Source organism: Oryzias melastigma, linkage group LG24, assembly GCF_002922805.2.
Source record: "Oryzias melastigma strain HK-1 linkage group LG24, ASM292280v2, whole genome shotgun sequence".
Lineage (NCBI taxonomy): Eukaryota > Metazoa > Chordata > Actinopteri > Beloniformes > Adrianichthyidae > Oryzias > Oryzias melastigma.
In genome coordinates this window covers 5,206,845-5,222,836 of record NC_050535.1, presented here as the reverse complement: position 1 = coordinate 5,222,836, position 15,992 = coordinate 5,206,845, and positions in this window count along the sequence as shown.

The window sequence follows — 15,992 nt, the reverse complement described above, 5'->3', positions numbered from 1 at the left end:
TACCTCGAGCGTACCACTTACTACCTCGTGCGCACCACTTACTACCTCGTGCTCACCACTTACTACCTCGAGCGTACCACTTACTACCTCGTGCGCACCACTTACTACCTCGTGCTCACCACTTACTACCTTGTACGCACCACTTACTACCTCGTGCTCACCACTTACTACCTTGTGCGCACCACTTACTATCTCGTGCGCTTGAAGAACATCAGAGTGTTGATCAACATGAAGAGATTTTTTTCCATTTTAACTTAGAACAATAGACGGTTCTTCAGTGGTGCGCACCAGTTAGTAAGTCATACGCACAAGATAGTGACTGATTTATTTATTTTTAACTTTCAATTGTTTTCCTGATGTCCCTTTAGGGGTTCCGTAGAAGACAGTCTACCTCCTTCATTTTTTTTTACTTAATTTCTAGAATTTTAAAAATGGCAGCATGAAGGCTCTCGGGAAATAATTCTGGACAACCTCTAACTGACTTTCTGACTAATTCTCCAATTGCAGTGCAGGATTCCATCATCTTAATGCTTAATGCTTCTACACCCACCAGGGTGAACTCTGTCTGCAGTCACCCTGAGGATGGCGTGTCGGAAAGAAAACCTGAAAACATTACAGAACAGCGTCCACAGCTGCGATTTATTACATTGATTGTGTTTAGACAGCTAAAACTGTAGAAATTAATTCACGCCAAGGAAATAGACAACTTTTCGCCACATTGTGCACATTTAGAACAAACTAGTGCAAAAGTGGAGGTGCTTAAATACCCAATGCAGGTCAGTTCATGCACATTGAACAAACAGCATGTGTTCAGAAACACTTTTGAGACTGAGTTCTGTTTGCACCAGAGGAGAAAAATCTTTCAATTCTAAAAAAAAAAATAAAAAAAATAAATGGTAATCAAAATGTGCCTTTTTTTTTTTTTTTTGCCAACGCCTGAGAGGAACCTGAAAAAGTGTTAAATTACTGAGTGCATACATATAAAATTATCAAAATTACTGCACAGCCCTCAAGCCAAGTGTGACTACGAACAGTGAGTTTTTGATTAAAATGAGTTGTCTCGGTAAAAAGGATTTCTTCAAGTCTTAACTTTATATATTTTCTTCCTTTTCATGCAACTTTGCTTCCCTTTTAATTAAATCAATAAACATTAAGGTAATGTATACTTAGAAAAACTGATAAATGATGTTGAGGTTTTAGTTTTTTAATGGTTGTAGAATTTATGCAGCAACAAACTGATATTTTTAGCTGTAAAGTCATAATGTACTTTATGATAAACCTGTTGTAAACAAAATGTTCACCAAGTAGAACATATGCACAAAGGATTGGATTAAAGAATTTATTGTAAAATCTGTTTAGAGACCCAATCAAAAGAAAATACTGTTTTCTGTGTTTTTAACATTTTTGTGGAAAATTTAGCTTAAAATTGCATTTTAGGCGAGTATTTGTTTATTCAAATCATTGTGAATCAGGAGCGGATGAAACAAAGACGTTTGAAGAAACTTGAAGGCATTTGGTTTTGAACTGTGCAGCTGGATTGATATAAAACTAGGGGTGGGCGTGTCGATCGGAGAATCGATAGTATCGAGTATCGATTGTGGTGCTGTTACTTATATTTTTGCTACATTGGTGCTTGTTTAATATTTTGGACATTTTCATTTGCCAAAAGTCTCAGTCTCATGTTTTATTATACATTTGAGTAACAAAAAAACTTGTGCTTCCAATATTATTCATTAACAACATTTCAAGAAAAAATTATCGGTATCGAAATTGGCAACTCTGTAATTACTGGGTATCGAATCAATACTCACATTTCCAGTATTGCCCGCCACTTTCCACAGCTTCTCCCCAATTGTGTTGCACAGGTTATCTTAGGTTGGGGCTGTAAGTTATAGGAGAGAGTGAAAACAAAGGGATGATGGGAAGTAAGGGCAGGCTTACTCCACATCTCAAAGGCAAATTTCTATGATTTACTACCACTTTTCAGAAACTAGGTCCTAAAAAACAACACAAGCTTTATGATTTTTTTAATAAGGTTTCACTTTCATAAGGAATAGAAAGATGATTTGAGTTGGACTTTAAAATAAATTGATTTTAAAAAATACATTAATTAAATATAAACATACAAGTTTGTGTTTTGGGAAACTGTTTGTCCCAGTTTTAGTTTCTTTAAGTAGATTTGTTTGACACATACGACAGAATATTAGGTCCTTTTTACTAACAAAAACTTCTCTTTTTAATTACAGCTTTAAAGTCGTAAATTTACCAGTAACTGTTACAACTTGTAGCAGTTACATTACAAGAGAAACGTCGTATATTTATGACTTTAAAAGTCATTTTTTCCTAAATTTGTGACTTTTTTAACCTAAATTTACACTTTTTTAAATAATGAATTTATGACTTTAAATCTGTAAATCTATGACTTTAAAACACGTAAATTTACAATAAGATTTCCATAAATTAAAGAGAAATAATACCAACTTTGTGTAGCTGTGTTTGAAAATGAAAGATAAGGAGTGTTTTGAAGCTGTATTTCTAGAAAAGGATTAAAAAACAAGGAAATTTCGAACCTTTTTGCGACTCAAAATCGAGGAAGCCACGTGATGCCGGAGGAATTTTCTTGGAAAAGTCTCCATTCATTCTGGTTATAACAAATATGTGCTCAGAAAGTGCCAAAAAAAAAAAATACAGAGTTCAAAGGAAAATATATCCACCATACTTCTTCTAAACTAAGAAAACAGCAAAAGGAAAGGCGGAGCTTCAACTTATACTCGGGATCTGAAGGACCCTATCAGCATGCGACCCATTTGCCAGGAGTAAAATGAAAATAAAAAGTACAATTTTGTGCAATTATACTACATTTTGTGAACCAGTTACACAGAAACGCCACTTTATTCGGTTTACTTCATTCACATATGCAGAAGTCCATTCGTCACCATGCGTTCAAAGACGGAATCAAAAGTGTTCGAAACGTTCCCTCTTCCTGATGAAACTTCCCGTTTCAACAAAAAACACCAAAGAGGAAGGAAAATATTCTGCTAGAATAAGAACATGGAAAATACCACACAGATTTGGAGGACTTTCGTGGAAAAAGAAATGATTGGAAGTGGGCGGAGTTATCGATGGCTTCATCAGCGGGAATTATAGAGATCCAGAAAGCCGCAAATCAATGAATAATAAATGAAATGAAGAAGATTGCAAACATTTGTGAGATTACCTGTTGAAGCTGCTTTGACCAAAATGAGTTTAGTCGGTCTGCTGCTACACTGAACACCTTTAATCTCATAAATTTACAATCTTAAATTTTGTATATTACTCCTTTTTTTGTCCAGTAGCTACAACTGAGTGATGCTAGACTAAAAAAGAAGAAAAAGTTCATAAAACACTTTCATTTTGTAACATTTTGCTCGTCTAACTCTTTGTGTTGGTTTCTATGAACAAAAATTATGGGTGTTGAAAGAAAAAAAAACATTTCTTGAAACGTGAATCAATAAGGCGCTCCAGCCTTTTCCAGTATAAAGTATTGCTTAAGTATTAGTGGGAAATCCTCATTATATGTGGTTTTATGATAATATTTACTTTATTTTCTCTTTAAATTGTGAGATGTTTCATAGTTTGCATGAACCAAGTGGTGTTTTTTACAATTATCTGTGTAAATTCCTCTAAAAATCAGATTTTCAGAGTGAGACGCATCACGACGTCTTCCTCCCTTCAAGCAGAACTGAACATCCAGCACATTCTGCACTGATGGTTTCCGGCTGAGCTGCAGCCTCCGGTCCATTCCCGAATGATCACGGAGCAGCACCTCAGCCCAGAGGCATCCGGGGGCTCTCCCATCCACTTTACCTCTCGGGCTCCAAGTGTTATCTCTGCTTATTATTCGTGAGGTCCGTGACCTTTTGGTTCCTGCTCAGTGTTTAGGTCAGTCGCTGCTGCTATAAACATTTATTTCAAGGAGACGTGTGTTTTAGTTTGAAATTAAAAGGGGAAAAAGGAGCTTTTGTTTGCTGGGATTGTGACAAACCCATCATAAAGGCAAGGACAAGCTCCACAAAAGGGTTGAATTAGAAAATTGAAATCAGTCAAACTTTAACCCCCCCTTTCAACGACCGGAGGAGCAGCTCAGTTCAGCTCAGTGTACTTAAGTGAAAGAGGCAGCCAGAAGCCCAGTGAGACGCACTCGGGATGAAAATCAATACCGCACTATTACAGCCAAGGAGCTGCATGGAGGCGGACAGAATAGAAAGGTGTGAGGTACGTAGTCAAATCAACAAAACAGGCAGTGAGGCGCACGAAAAAAAAAAATCACAAAGAGGAAGCGGTGACATAAAGGTACAAGATGAATAAATCTTTAACGGTGGAATCTGCTGTAAAACAGCTCTGGAGGTTCATTTAGGAGATCTGTGGGAGGATAGTTTGGTTATGAGGTAAAACCCACCAGGGGTAATATTGATTTTACAAGCTCTCTACCTTTAATATGAACTATAGGAGTAACTGAGTGACTATAGGAGTGAACCAAAGTCAGGAGCTGTCTCTGAAATATATAAACTCAGAGAGGCAGCATTCAGGGTTCTTCAGATCAAAAGTATGGTGTCAAATTGGGGCCAAAAGTGCTGAAAAAAAAACTGCTCAAATCTTTGATTTGTCTATTTTTTGATGCAAAATGCTGCATTTAAAAAAATTAGGAAATGTTACCTTCAAATGGTTGATGTTAGAGGCATCTTATTCAAAGATTAAAGGAGTTAAATTTGCAAAATAAAGTTTGTATTAATTGTAAACGATGAATATGTGTCTATTGTGGCCACTTTAATAACAATCACTTGAATAGTTGACTTTTCTGGTAGTAATTATCTACGTTTTCTACTTGTCACCATGGCTAAAGCTCCCGCCCTAATTATTCTGATTGGTTCTTCATCTAAGCCCCGCCCCCATGTCCTAAAAAAGGGGGAAAAAACGGTAAAAAAAAATCAAAAAGAAAATAGAAAGTGCAAAATTTATTCTTGAAACTTAAAAACATAATTTAAAAAAAAATAATCAAAGCTAAAAGCGATTTGAAGAGAAATAATCACTTTTTCAAAGTTTTGTTTTGTTTTTGTTCATTTTGAGTCAATTTTTGAAACTTTTGGCTAAGATTTGAGATCATATCAGGTTATACATGATCAAATTCAGTGTTATGTTCCACACTCTTGTGTATGCAGTGGCGGATTTAGCAGTTTGGGGGCCCCAGGCGAACAGTAACAAGGGGCCCCCTGCAGCGGTTGTATTAATCCTTAGTCAGGTTTTACTAAAGAAGTCAATAGAAACACCTAAAATGACGGGAAAAAACCAGTGTGATATCAATTCAAAGAAAAATTCTCAAAATGACAGTCACCGTCCCTTTCTTCTGCCTTTTTTTTTTTTTTTTACTTTTCTGTCCCTTTTCTTGCAATAGAGTTTTAGGTCCACCATGAAAGAAAAATATTTAAATACAAAAGAATAGTTGTTTATACGAAAAAATTAGAATTTCACAAGAACAAAATCATAAATGTATCACTAAAAAAGTTGTAATTTTACATGGGAGTTTTTTTTTTTTAAAAAAAAGGTAATTTATTGAAAAAAAAAGTTTTACATTTACAAAAAAAATAAAATAAAGTGGATTCAGTGAAATTCTTGAGTTGTGTGATGTCTATCCCATTCCTCTGAATTATCTGCAACAGATAGTTAAACATTTAATGTTCAACTGTCTGTCGAAACGTTTTAAAAGCTAAATGATAAATTTCACTTTTGGGAAAAAGCGTCCCTCTTCGTTGCAGAATTGCATTTTTTTTTGGTCAAAATTTAGCAAACTTGTAAAATTTTGTTACCGTTATCATAACATTTTTACTCTTTTACCATAACTTTATTACTCAATTTTGATGCTTTTCCTCATAATTTTTTAAAATAAAACTTTGTTCCCTTCACATTTATTTGTATTTCTCATTATTTTATGACTTTAGTCTTGTTACATTTTTACTGTTTTCTCATAATTCTGTATTTTCGTTTTTCTGTCCTGCACTCTATGAAGAGCTGCAACAAACATCTTGCTTTCTTTTTTCCTTTTTTACATTTCTCCTTTTTTTCTTAATCTCTTGGAAAAGTCTCTCGTCTTGCTAGCTTGTTGTTGACTTGGGGCCCCCCATGGTGTTTGGGGGCCCCATGCAATCGCCCACCTTTGCCTAATGGTAAGTCCGCCTCTGTGTGTATCCTTGTAACAACATTTTTGTTTTTCTATCCTTTTAGTTCTGTGCAGGACTGTTCCAGGTGGGGGTGTGAGCAGGTGCAGCTCCTGTCCTGGTTGTCAGCGAGTCACGGGGATCGGACCAGCAGCCTAGTTAAACACCTGCGCCTTCAGTTCCGCTCGCCCTTCATCAGTCCACAGGGTGTTTCCTTGTGGGTTTTATAAAAGAAATAAAAAATAAGTTAACAGGGTTTTTTTCCTGTGATGAAAGGACAATAGAAGGAAGAGCGAGTAGTCTGTTACAGTGACCTTGTTTTCTACTTCTTTGAGTCTTGCTTCAAGATTTAATTCCTTTTTTGAGCGGCTAGGTGAGGTCAGGAGACCTTAGAGGTTTGTTGTTTTCTCACTCAGAAAACAACAAATTGTATTTTTCTGTGGACATGAACTGTTTCACTGTTCTTTGTTGGGATTGGTAGAACAGGAGGAAGGTGGCATGTGACATCGGGAGTTCCTTTAGCCTTTTCTAACGAAAAATACATCTTAAAATAGCATTTCTGAGCACTTCTTCATTAAAATCATTGTAGACAAAAAAAATGCGGTTCAAAAAAAGCGCATTTGTGATGTAGAAATTACGCACAACCTCCATATATCCACTTGTAGACGACTAGATCCGTGAACGTCTTCGTTGTCCTCGTCCGAGTCGACATCTGGCCCAAAACTGTACTTGTGTCAGTTGAACCGCCAACACCGAGAGGAACCCAGCTGCAGGTAAAATGGCAGATGAGATATTGGATAGACCTGACAGAGCCAATGGACGTCCAGCAGAAGTTGTATTTTATTTTAAACAAAAGTTGCATTTTATTTTAAACAGAAATTGTTTTTTTTTCACTGAGCGAACTTCTCAACTTTTTATTTTTTAATTTACTGATGAAATGATGTTTTTTTTCAACATTTTTTTGTTCAAAAGCTACAAAAAACTTCCGTATCCTCTCTTTATTTTCATAAAATGTTAATGACATAATGTACAAATAAGTTTATTTAAGACGGGGTTTTATTACGTTAATCTCACAGCTGCACGACGTCTGAGGGCGTCTGCTGGTTCCAAAGGGTATAAATAAAAATAAAAATACATAAAAAAGCCTAAATAAGAATTTGCTTTTGACTATCCCCTTTTTAAACATGTATTTATTGAATTCAGTTTGTGACTTTTTTCCTTACAAAGGGAGATTGTTTTTTTTTTTTGGGTCTTTTTTCCTATATAATGTTTTTTTTTAAAATAAATCTAAACATAAAAAAGTAAAACTTAGGTTTTCGAGATCACAGACTATAGATAAAATACGACTTCCGTTGGACATCCAGCGACTCATCAGGTCTATTCGCCTTTACATCCGCCATATGACCAGCAGCTAGGTGCTCCTGCCCTAATGAAATCCATCCGCTCTGCAAAAACTGTCCTAGAAAATGACAGATTTTTAAAAAATTTGGCTCAAAACAGCATAATGATAATTACAAGACCACCAGGACAATAGCTCCAGAGATGATGCTTAAAATCTTTTGTTGAGCTAAATTGTTGAGATTCTTGCTGAGTCCTTTTGACCAGACTCTTTCCTAGAAGGTATGTAATTGTCACAAACACACTCCGAGCTTCACCAGGGATCTCCAGAGGATCACAAAAAAGACCAACTTCAGAATCCAGAAGATCCAAAAGAGATATGGACCCAACAAAAGCTCAGTGAACAGGCAGAGATGTGAAAGTGGATCCGTGGAAACCCTCTTCTAACCACACAGTCGGCTGTGTGTACTTTAGAAGAACATCTCGGAGCGTTTCTGCTCTCAGCGAGTTTGCTTAAGAGTTTGTAAATTAGCAATACTTTTGACTTGGAGTGGCAATTGGAAAGAAGTGGCACAAATGTCAAATGTTCTTCTGGAGTGATTTGGCTTCCTGGTGTTTACACACACACACACACGAGAACCGTGTGAAATTTGCCCGTCTAAACTCCCAGATTCTCCATTTTCCTAAAGTCAACAAGACATCATTTTAATCTGTTCCCAATGTCCCAGAAGAACGTTTTCTAATTAACGTTTAGCGCACAGATCAAAGAGGAGTCAGTGTTCAAGAGACTTTTTTTGTTAAAACTTTAAAAATTTGATTGGAAAGTCCCTCATTTTTTGAAACTCCCCCCTGAGTGGTTTGTTGTTCCCCAGACCTTGACATGAAAAGCCTGTAATCGAAATTGAATGCATCTAAGTGGAATCTGCAGAATTATGAAAAAACAAAAATGCTTTCACAATAAAAGCACATCATACACACTGCTGAGCATTTTTATGAAGGCTCCATATTTGGGGTTTTGATCTACAAGAAATTGCCTATAAACAGTTACTCTTTCAAACTTTTTTTTTATATATAGAAAAGTATTTTGGTTTGATTTCAAGTTCTCACATCCGTCTGGCTGCAGGAACCCTGAATTCTTGTTTTTGTTTTGTTCCTTCATGTCCTCTCCTGCCAAGTGTTGTGTTTTGGGCATCTGGGATCTGTCCTTTTGAGGAGGGGTACTGTGAGGGTTGTGGATGTTGGTTTGGGGTTTGACAGTGATGTTATGGGTTTTGGTCCACAGCTGTCTTCACTTCAGTTGATTACCTTCAGTCCATTTAAGTGTCTGGCTTTCAGTTTTTCTTTGTCAGGTGATCTGCTCTGTTCTGGGTCACCAGGGGTTCTCGTCATGTTTCAGTTTCTGCCACTGTTATCCTGCGTTTGGGTCCTGCACCACCTGACCACATTGGCCTCAGCAGGAATATTTTTGCCGTCCACCGAATCTGTTCCTGAGGGGGATCATCGGGGACATCCTTTCTGTTCCAGTGGAGGGTCACTGGTGCCCCCCCACTTGTGCTAGTTCTTAAGGAGAGTTGCCGGGACTGCTCGCCTAGATAGATAGATAGATAGATAGATAGATGCCCAATGAGGCAAATTGAATTTGTGATATTGGGCTATATAAATAAAATTGAATTGAATTGAATAGATAGATAGATAGATAGATAGATAGATAGATAGATAGATAGATAGATAGATAGATAGATAGATAGATAGATAGATTCTTGCCTGTTCTTGAGGAGGGGTTCTGATACCCTCACATCTGTCTGGTTGTAGAAACCCTGAATGTTTTCTGGACCTGTTTTTGCTTTGTTCCTTCATGTCCCTTCCTGCCAAGTGTTGAGTTTTTGGGCATCTGGAATCTGGCCTTTTGGCGAGGGGTACTGTGAGGATTGTGGACTTTGGTATGGGTTTTGTTAATTAAGGGTTCTGGTCATGTTCTGTTTTAAATTGTCCCTCAGTTGCATCAGTTTCAGGTTTGTCATGATTCACAGCTGTCTTCATTTCAGTTAATTTTCCTCTGTCTTCTTATGTGTCTGGTTTTCAGTTTTTCCTTGTCAGGTCATACGCTCTGATCTGGTACTGGTTTAGGTCTTCATCGGTTGTTGTCATGTTTCAGTTTCTGCCACCGGTCTCCTGCGTTTGAGTCCTACACCACCTATTCCTGACAGAATGACCTGAACACCTTAGATACAACAGGAGAATTTTCGCCAAAGTGGCAGGGCTTTCTACCACCGCTGTCTACGACATATCAGATGGGATTACCTGGAGCCATATTCAAGTTGCGTCTGTCCACCAAATCTGTTCCTGAGGGGGATCAGGTGGGCCATCCTTTCTGTTCCAGTGGAGGGTCACCAGCGCCGCCCCTCTTGTGTTGGTTCTTGAGGAGTGTCGCCGGGACTGTTTTGGGGCATCTGGGATCGTCCCTTTTGGGGAGGGGTACTTTGAGGATTGTGGGTTTTGGTTTGGGGTATGGGTTTCGGTCATAGTCTGGTTTGAATCGTCCCTCAGTTACATCAGTTTGAGGTTTATCATGATCCACAACCGTCTTCACTTCTGTCATTTCAGCTGCTAGACTCACCTTGTTTGGTTAGGCTTCCGGTTAGAAAATTTCACCCAAGATGTCATTCACCTGCTCCTGCCTCTTAAGGACGCTCTTGCCGCAATCTCAGTTACTCCATTTACGTCCAGCCACCCTTCACTTTGAAACGCTAGCCAGCGCTGAACTCCACGTTCTCCCCTACCATCAGCTCTACCATTGCCACGTCTCAGCCTTCGCTTCTTCCTCCCGGATTCTGGATCGCAACTGTGTGGACTAGAGATCCCAAAAGAACCGCTACTCCTTACTGACTTAATAATTTGACTTCTTTCTCTTCACTCTGGTTTTTGGTTGTCCTAGACACACTCTGACAACTGTAGTTAATTACTCTCAGTTTATTTACTGTCGGTCTATTTAAGTCTCTGGTTTTTAGTTCTTTCCTGTCAGCTCATCTGTTCTGTCACTGTTTTTGGTCTCCATGGGATCTTGTCATGTTTTGGTTAATTCATTAAATATTCAGCTTCTGCTACAGAGTCCGATCTCCTTCGTTTGAGTCCTATGACATCTATTTTACATGTTCTTTAAAAATGAGGCAACAATTAGATTTTTTTTAATCAAAAACACACTTAAAATTGAACCATTTGCATTTTCAGTGCATTTAACTTCTTTCTTTGATAGTTTTACACTTCAAACTTTCTGGATTTGTTATGACAAGCTTGTAGATATTTTACTTTTTTATGTAGAATGTGTTTTTTGTGGAGTGACATTGAATCCAGAAACCTTCAGAACTACAACAAGGTTTCTGACAATTTTCATCTTAAAATTGTCATGTTTTTTTTGTCACTTTAAAAAGAAAATGGTATGTTGTAAATTGAATGAAAAAGCTGTCAGTTTTTTTTAAAACTAGGTTGAGATTTTGTCAAGTTTGTGTTTGTTATTTGTGAAATTGCAGGATTTAGAGCTATCACAAGATGTTTCTCAGCCTGTGTGAGTGTGTTGCGAGTGTGCGTCTGCAGCCAGTGTGTGCTTTGAGCAGGTTAACAAGGCGCTGTGATGGTTTCAGAGAGGGAGCATTCCCTGGAGCAGATGATTCACAAAACACAGATGTGACAAAAAGGTCAGCTCCTTCAGGAGGGCCGCCTGCTCCCGCTGCTGTCTGCAGCAGCTCAGCCACAGCTGGGTCTCGGTTAACACAGCCCCACGGGTCACTCCGAGGCTTAAATATGAATCTGTGCATAGCCACACGTCTCTTCTGTATTTGTAGCACCTTTAAGGCCGAATCACCTGCGTGCTGTGTCTAAATGTTTACAATAGAGCCTCTGGGGACGTGCTTTTGCTTGTGCTGCAGCTCTGATGTTGGGCTATTTTCAATGAATCCATTAGCATTCTGTCTGGACATTCTGTCCACAGCTATATGCAGCTGACATTTCTGGCAGCCCGACGGCAATAACCACCCATCTTAATGCAAAGTCCACGCCATCGCTTCTAAAAGGGTGAGAGTCACACAATAATATTGTTTTCTTCTGCATAGGCCGTTGTAGGTCAGCCATGTTGGGGCATAACCTCAACTACCAATTTATGTCCAGCTTTAACATGTACAAATTTTGAGTAAAATGTCGCCATGACAGCATGTGGTGACATTTAAAGATGTGTTTTTTTTAACATGTTCTTTCCCACGATATATTTGAAGAAAATAAGGCTAGAAATTCCAAATTGTTAGGAAGAAGATTTTATTTGTGATGTAGAAATCTCCATTCTGATGCATCCACTAGATCCATGTACGTCTTCATTTTCCTCGTCCGATCTGGCATTTGGCTCAAAACTTTATCGCTACAGAGCTCCTTAACCAATGCTCTTTGTGTCATCTCTCTGTTTTTCTCACTTTCGAGAAATATGGATCTGATCAGTTGCACAGCAAATGTGATCGACCAAATCTTCTCCACCTTGAGAAGTAGGAAAGCGAACCCCACTTGCCCAGGAGATACGTTTGAAGCTGGATATATGAATAACCTATGAGCCAAAACAAATCAGCAGAGAAGAAAGCTGAAGAGATAGAAGCCATGCTAAATGCTAAGCTAAGGCTAACAGTGTTTACCTAAGGCGAAGCAACTATGTTGCAAGCTTTGAGTAGCTTGGACAGCTAGCGGTTAACACAGTAGTTTACTCACTAAAATGCTAAAGATGCTACGTAAAAATGCTGAATACTAAACCAGATTAGATGTTAGCAAATCAGGCAATCGGATGACAGAAGCAACAGAAGCTACGATTAAGAACTGGTCTACGCTCGGACGTTGTGACAAATTTTTTAAAAAATATGTAATTTTGAGACGATTTAAAAATCCCCTCTTCCAAGCACAAAAACTAATTTTCGAGAAATTAGTTTTTTTAAAATTTTTCATTAGGCAAATTTATCATTGCAAATCCAATTTCATAGTTAATTTTTAATCTTTAGTCTAGTCTTTAATCAGTTGCATCCCCACACCCCTGAGTGACTACACTGTTCAGTCATGGGGGGGGTGAGGAGCTATAAGCTAGTGGGATAGCTTGTAGATCAGGGGTGTCAAACTCAATCGCACAGGGGGCCAAAATCCAAAACACAGGACAAACATTTGTTAAACAGTAAAACTAAAATATTAAAACTTCAAAAAAGTAACTTTTTAACATTACTATGAATCTGGAGGGCTGGATAGAACTACCTAAAGGGCCGGATCCGGCCCCCGGGCCTTGACTGAGGGTAGGGGGGGGGCGGTTCCGCCCACAACTCAAAGGCAAACTTCTAAATAACTTTCGCCGCTCTGCAGACACTACGTCCTATAAAACTTTTTTTTTATCTTGACAAAAAAATAATTTAAAAAAACGCTATTAACGCTTTGAAAATAGTTTAAAAGATGATCGGAGTCTTTAAACCGGTTCCCCTTTGACCAACCTCTTCACTCTCATTGTTAGACCCTCAGCTTGACTTTCGCACCGCTGCCCAGTCCATCAACACTCCATATTCCATCAGTAATGATGAGCCGCACAAAGCTCATCAGGAGAACGCGGGGGGGAGGTGTTCTCATTATTTCCCTCAACATCGTTTCATTTTGGATTTCATCCTCATTTGTCTCAAATTCTAGATGCTCCTCTGGGTGTCTAAAACTGAAGAGCCGGTCTGATTGCTTTTTAAACAAGATGATGTGGCGGGAGTGGAGTGTTTAACCAGTTCGTTTGTCATGACTCCACCTCATGTTCGCTGCTGTTTTAACATCGAGACAATGATAGAGATTTGTTTGTGTTAACCTCACTTATAGAAGGTTAACAAAACACGGTAAGTGTGTTTTCCTGTATCGCTGCCCCCATTTTCCCTTTATTGTTCTCATCTCTTGATCTCCATCTCCAAGCTATTAAAATCCCTTCATTTCTGTTCATGGGAGCTCCCCTTTGGCTGCAGGTGTGGAGTGCTGAATGGGAAGGTTAGCCGAAATGGAACCGTCTCTTTAGATTAAGATGCATGCTGTTATGGAATGTGCAGTGAATGGGAAAATGTTTTAAAGGTAAATTGTCCGGGGCGGTTGGGGCTGCAGGATGAGGGCGCGCCTTGCTGATGGATTAAAGGCGACGCGGGGGGGGAAACGTCACGCTCGTTGGTGCGTTTGAGTCCCGTCTGTTTACCTCCACGTTCAGAAGTGCAAAATGTCGCAAAGCAGAAGTGAAAAGCACGTCGCTTCAAACGACATTTGAAAGTGAAAGATTGTGAGGAAAATGTGGCGGGGCAGCAGCAGGGAGGAGAAAAAAACAACAAAAATAGATAAACGGTCGTAGATAAAGTGCTGAGGTCACACGCGGGTCAGCTAGCAACAACTATTCTCCTGTATTTTTTACAAATTTAACATCTAAATTTAAAGTCGCCCATGAACATTTTTTTTTTTTTAAATACAACAAAGTACAGTAGTTGTACAGAACTGTCAAACTCAATCGCACAGGGGGGCAGAATCCAAAACACACCTTAGATCGCGGGCCGAACAGGATAAACATTTATTGATACTATAAAACTACATTTTTAAAACCTTAATTTTTTAACATAAATATGAACTAGATATAAATATCTGCAATAATGCTACTGTGAATGCTGTAAGGTGAAATTGGCCTCTGAAGATGCTAGTGCTAATAGCTAAAAACGCTGATAGCTGAAAATGGTGAAGCTGATAGCCAGCTAAAATATTAGCTAAATGGCAAATTAGCCTAAAAACAATAAAAAAAAAAAGAAAAAGAAAAAAACCTTAGGTTAGCCAAAACACTTAGCATGTAGCTGAAATATTACATAAACTCCGAAATAGCCTAAAAAAATCTTACTTATTGCCAAAATAGTCCAACAAGGTAGCAGAATGCCTATTTTTAAAACTTTAAAACCGTAACTTTTTAACATAATTATTAATTAGATATCACTACCTGTGATAATGCTACTGTGAATGATGGAAGGGGAAATTGCCTGCTCAAGATGCTAGTGCTAATAGCTAAAAAAAAAAAAAGCTGAAGCTGAAAATGCTAAAGTTAACAGCTGAAAACTGTGAAGCTGATAGCCAGCTAAATTATTAGGTACATGCTAAATTAGCCTAAAAACTAAAAAAGAAACAAAAAGAAACAAAACAAAACAAAACAAAAAACCTTAGGTTAGCCAAAACAGCTAGCATGTAGCTGAAATATCATCTGAACTCGAAAATAGGCTAAAAAAATCTTAGTAAATGCCAAAATAGTCCAAAAAACTATCAGAATGCCATTTTTAAAACTTTTAAACCGTAACTTTTTGACATAATTGTAAATATTAAAAAGGCAGGAATATTTTTTTCTAGAATAAATCAACGTAAACCTTAAATTATAAAAGTTAAAATTGAGCTCCAGATAACATCAGTCCATTAATAACAATAAATTAAAATGATCTGGAGGGCGGATAGAATTACCCGGAGGGCCGGATCCGGCCCCCGGGCCTCGACTTTGACACATGTGCAGTAGTGTTTTAATTATAAAGTTTTTTTTTTTACCAAAATCCCACAACCTAAATGTCTTTAAAAAGCTATTTTCCATGTTGATCTGAGCATCTCTTTCCAAACTCCCCTCTGAGGGGGCGTGGCTTTTGGAGCTCCACCCCTGATACCCCCCCCGTCTGATTATAATAGCTCTGTGTCTCCCTAGCATAAATCTTCACCGCTGCTACATTAAAACGTCAATATTGCTAATTTCCAACCATATCATTTTGAGCCAGTTATCAGCTCAGACGAGGAAGTGAAGATCTTCATGGACGTCCTCCAAAATCCTGATTCTTTCTCCCTCCAGTTCACCAAAGACTCTTTTAGCTAATTCTCCAATGTTTATTGACGTTGCTGTGATCAATACATTCAATCATTGGTTTCTCAGAGTTCTTGATAAAATAATGAAAGCGTCAGTTTGAATGACAGATTTAAAAGGAGAAATAATGCAAAAACGAAATGATTTCTTATTACATTTGTTCTCTTTCATAAGAAAAATGCCACAAATACATGTTAAAAACTCAAAAACAGGATTTCCATCAGAGGGGGACTTTAAGCTGCTTTACCTGCCATTTTTTTTTTTTTTTTGGTATCATGCTTCCACACTGTTTACTCTTCTAAGAAAGGCTTTACAGCCCGTGTGCTCAGGTTTCTCCCTTTAGTGTCATGAGAGGCAAACCACAACGCTCCCATGAAAAAGCCAAATTGAAAGTGCCACTTGCTTAATGAGTGAGAACAAGATGTATGATTCATGGCAGCTGGATACAGGCTATCAGTCTTTCCATTTGTGCCCTGCTTTGGGGCTCCGGAGCGGACGGACTGATGGATTTGGTGGCACCTTGTAGCAAAATAACAAAATTCCGCAGTAAATTGTTTGCTAATGAA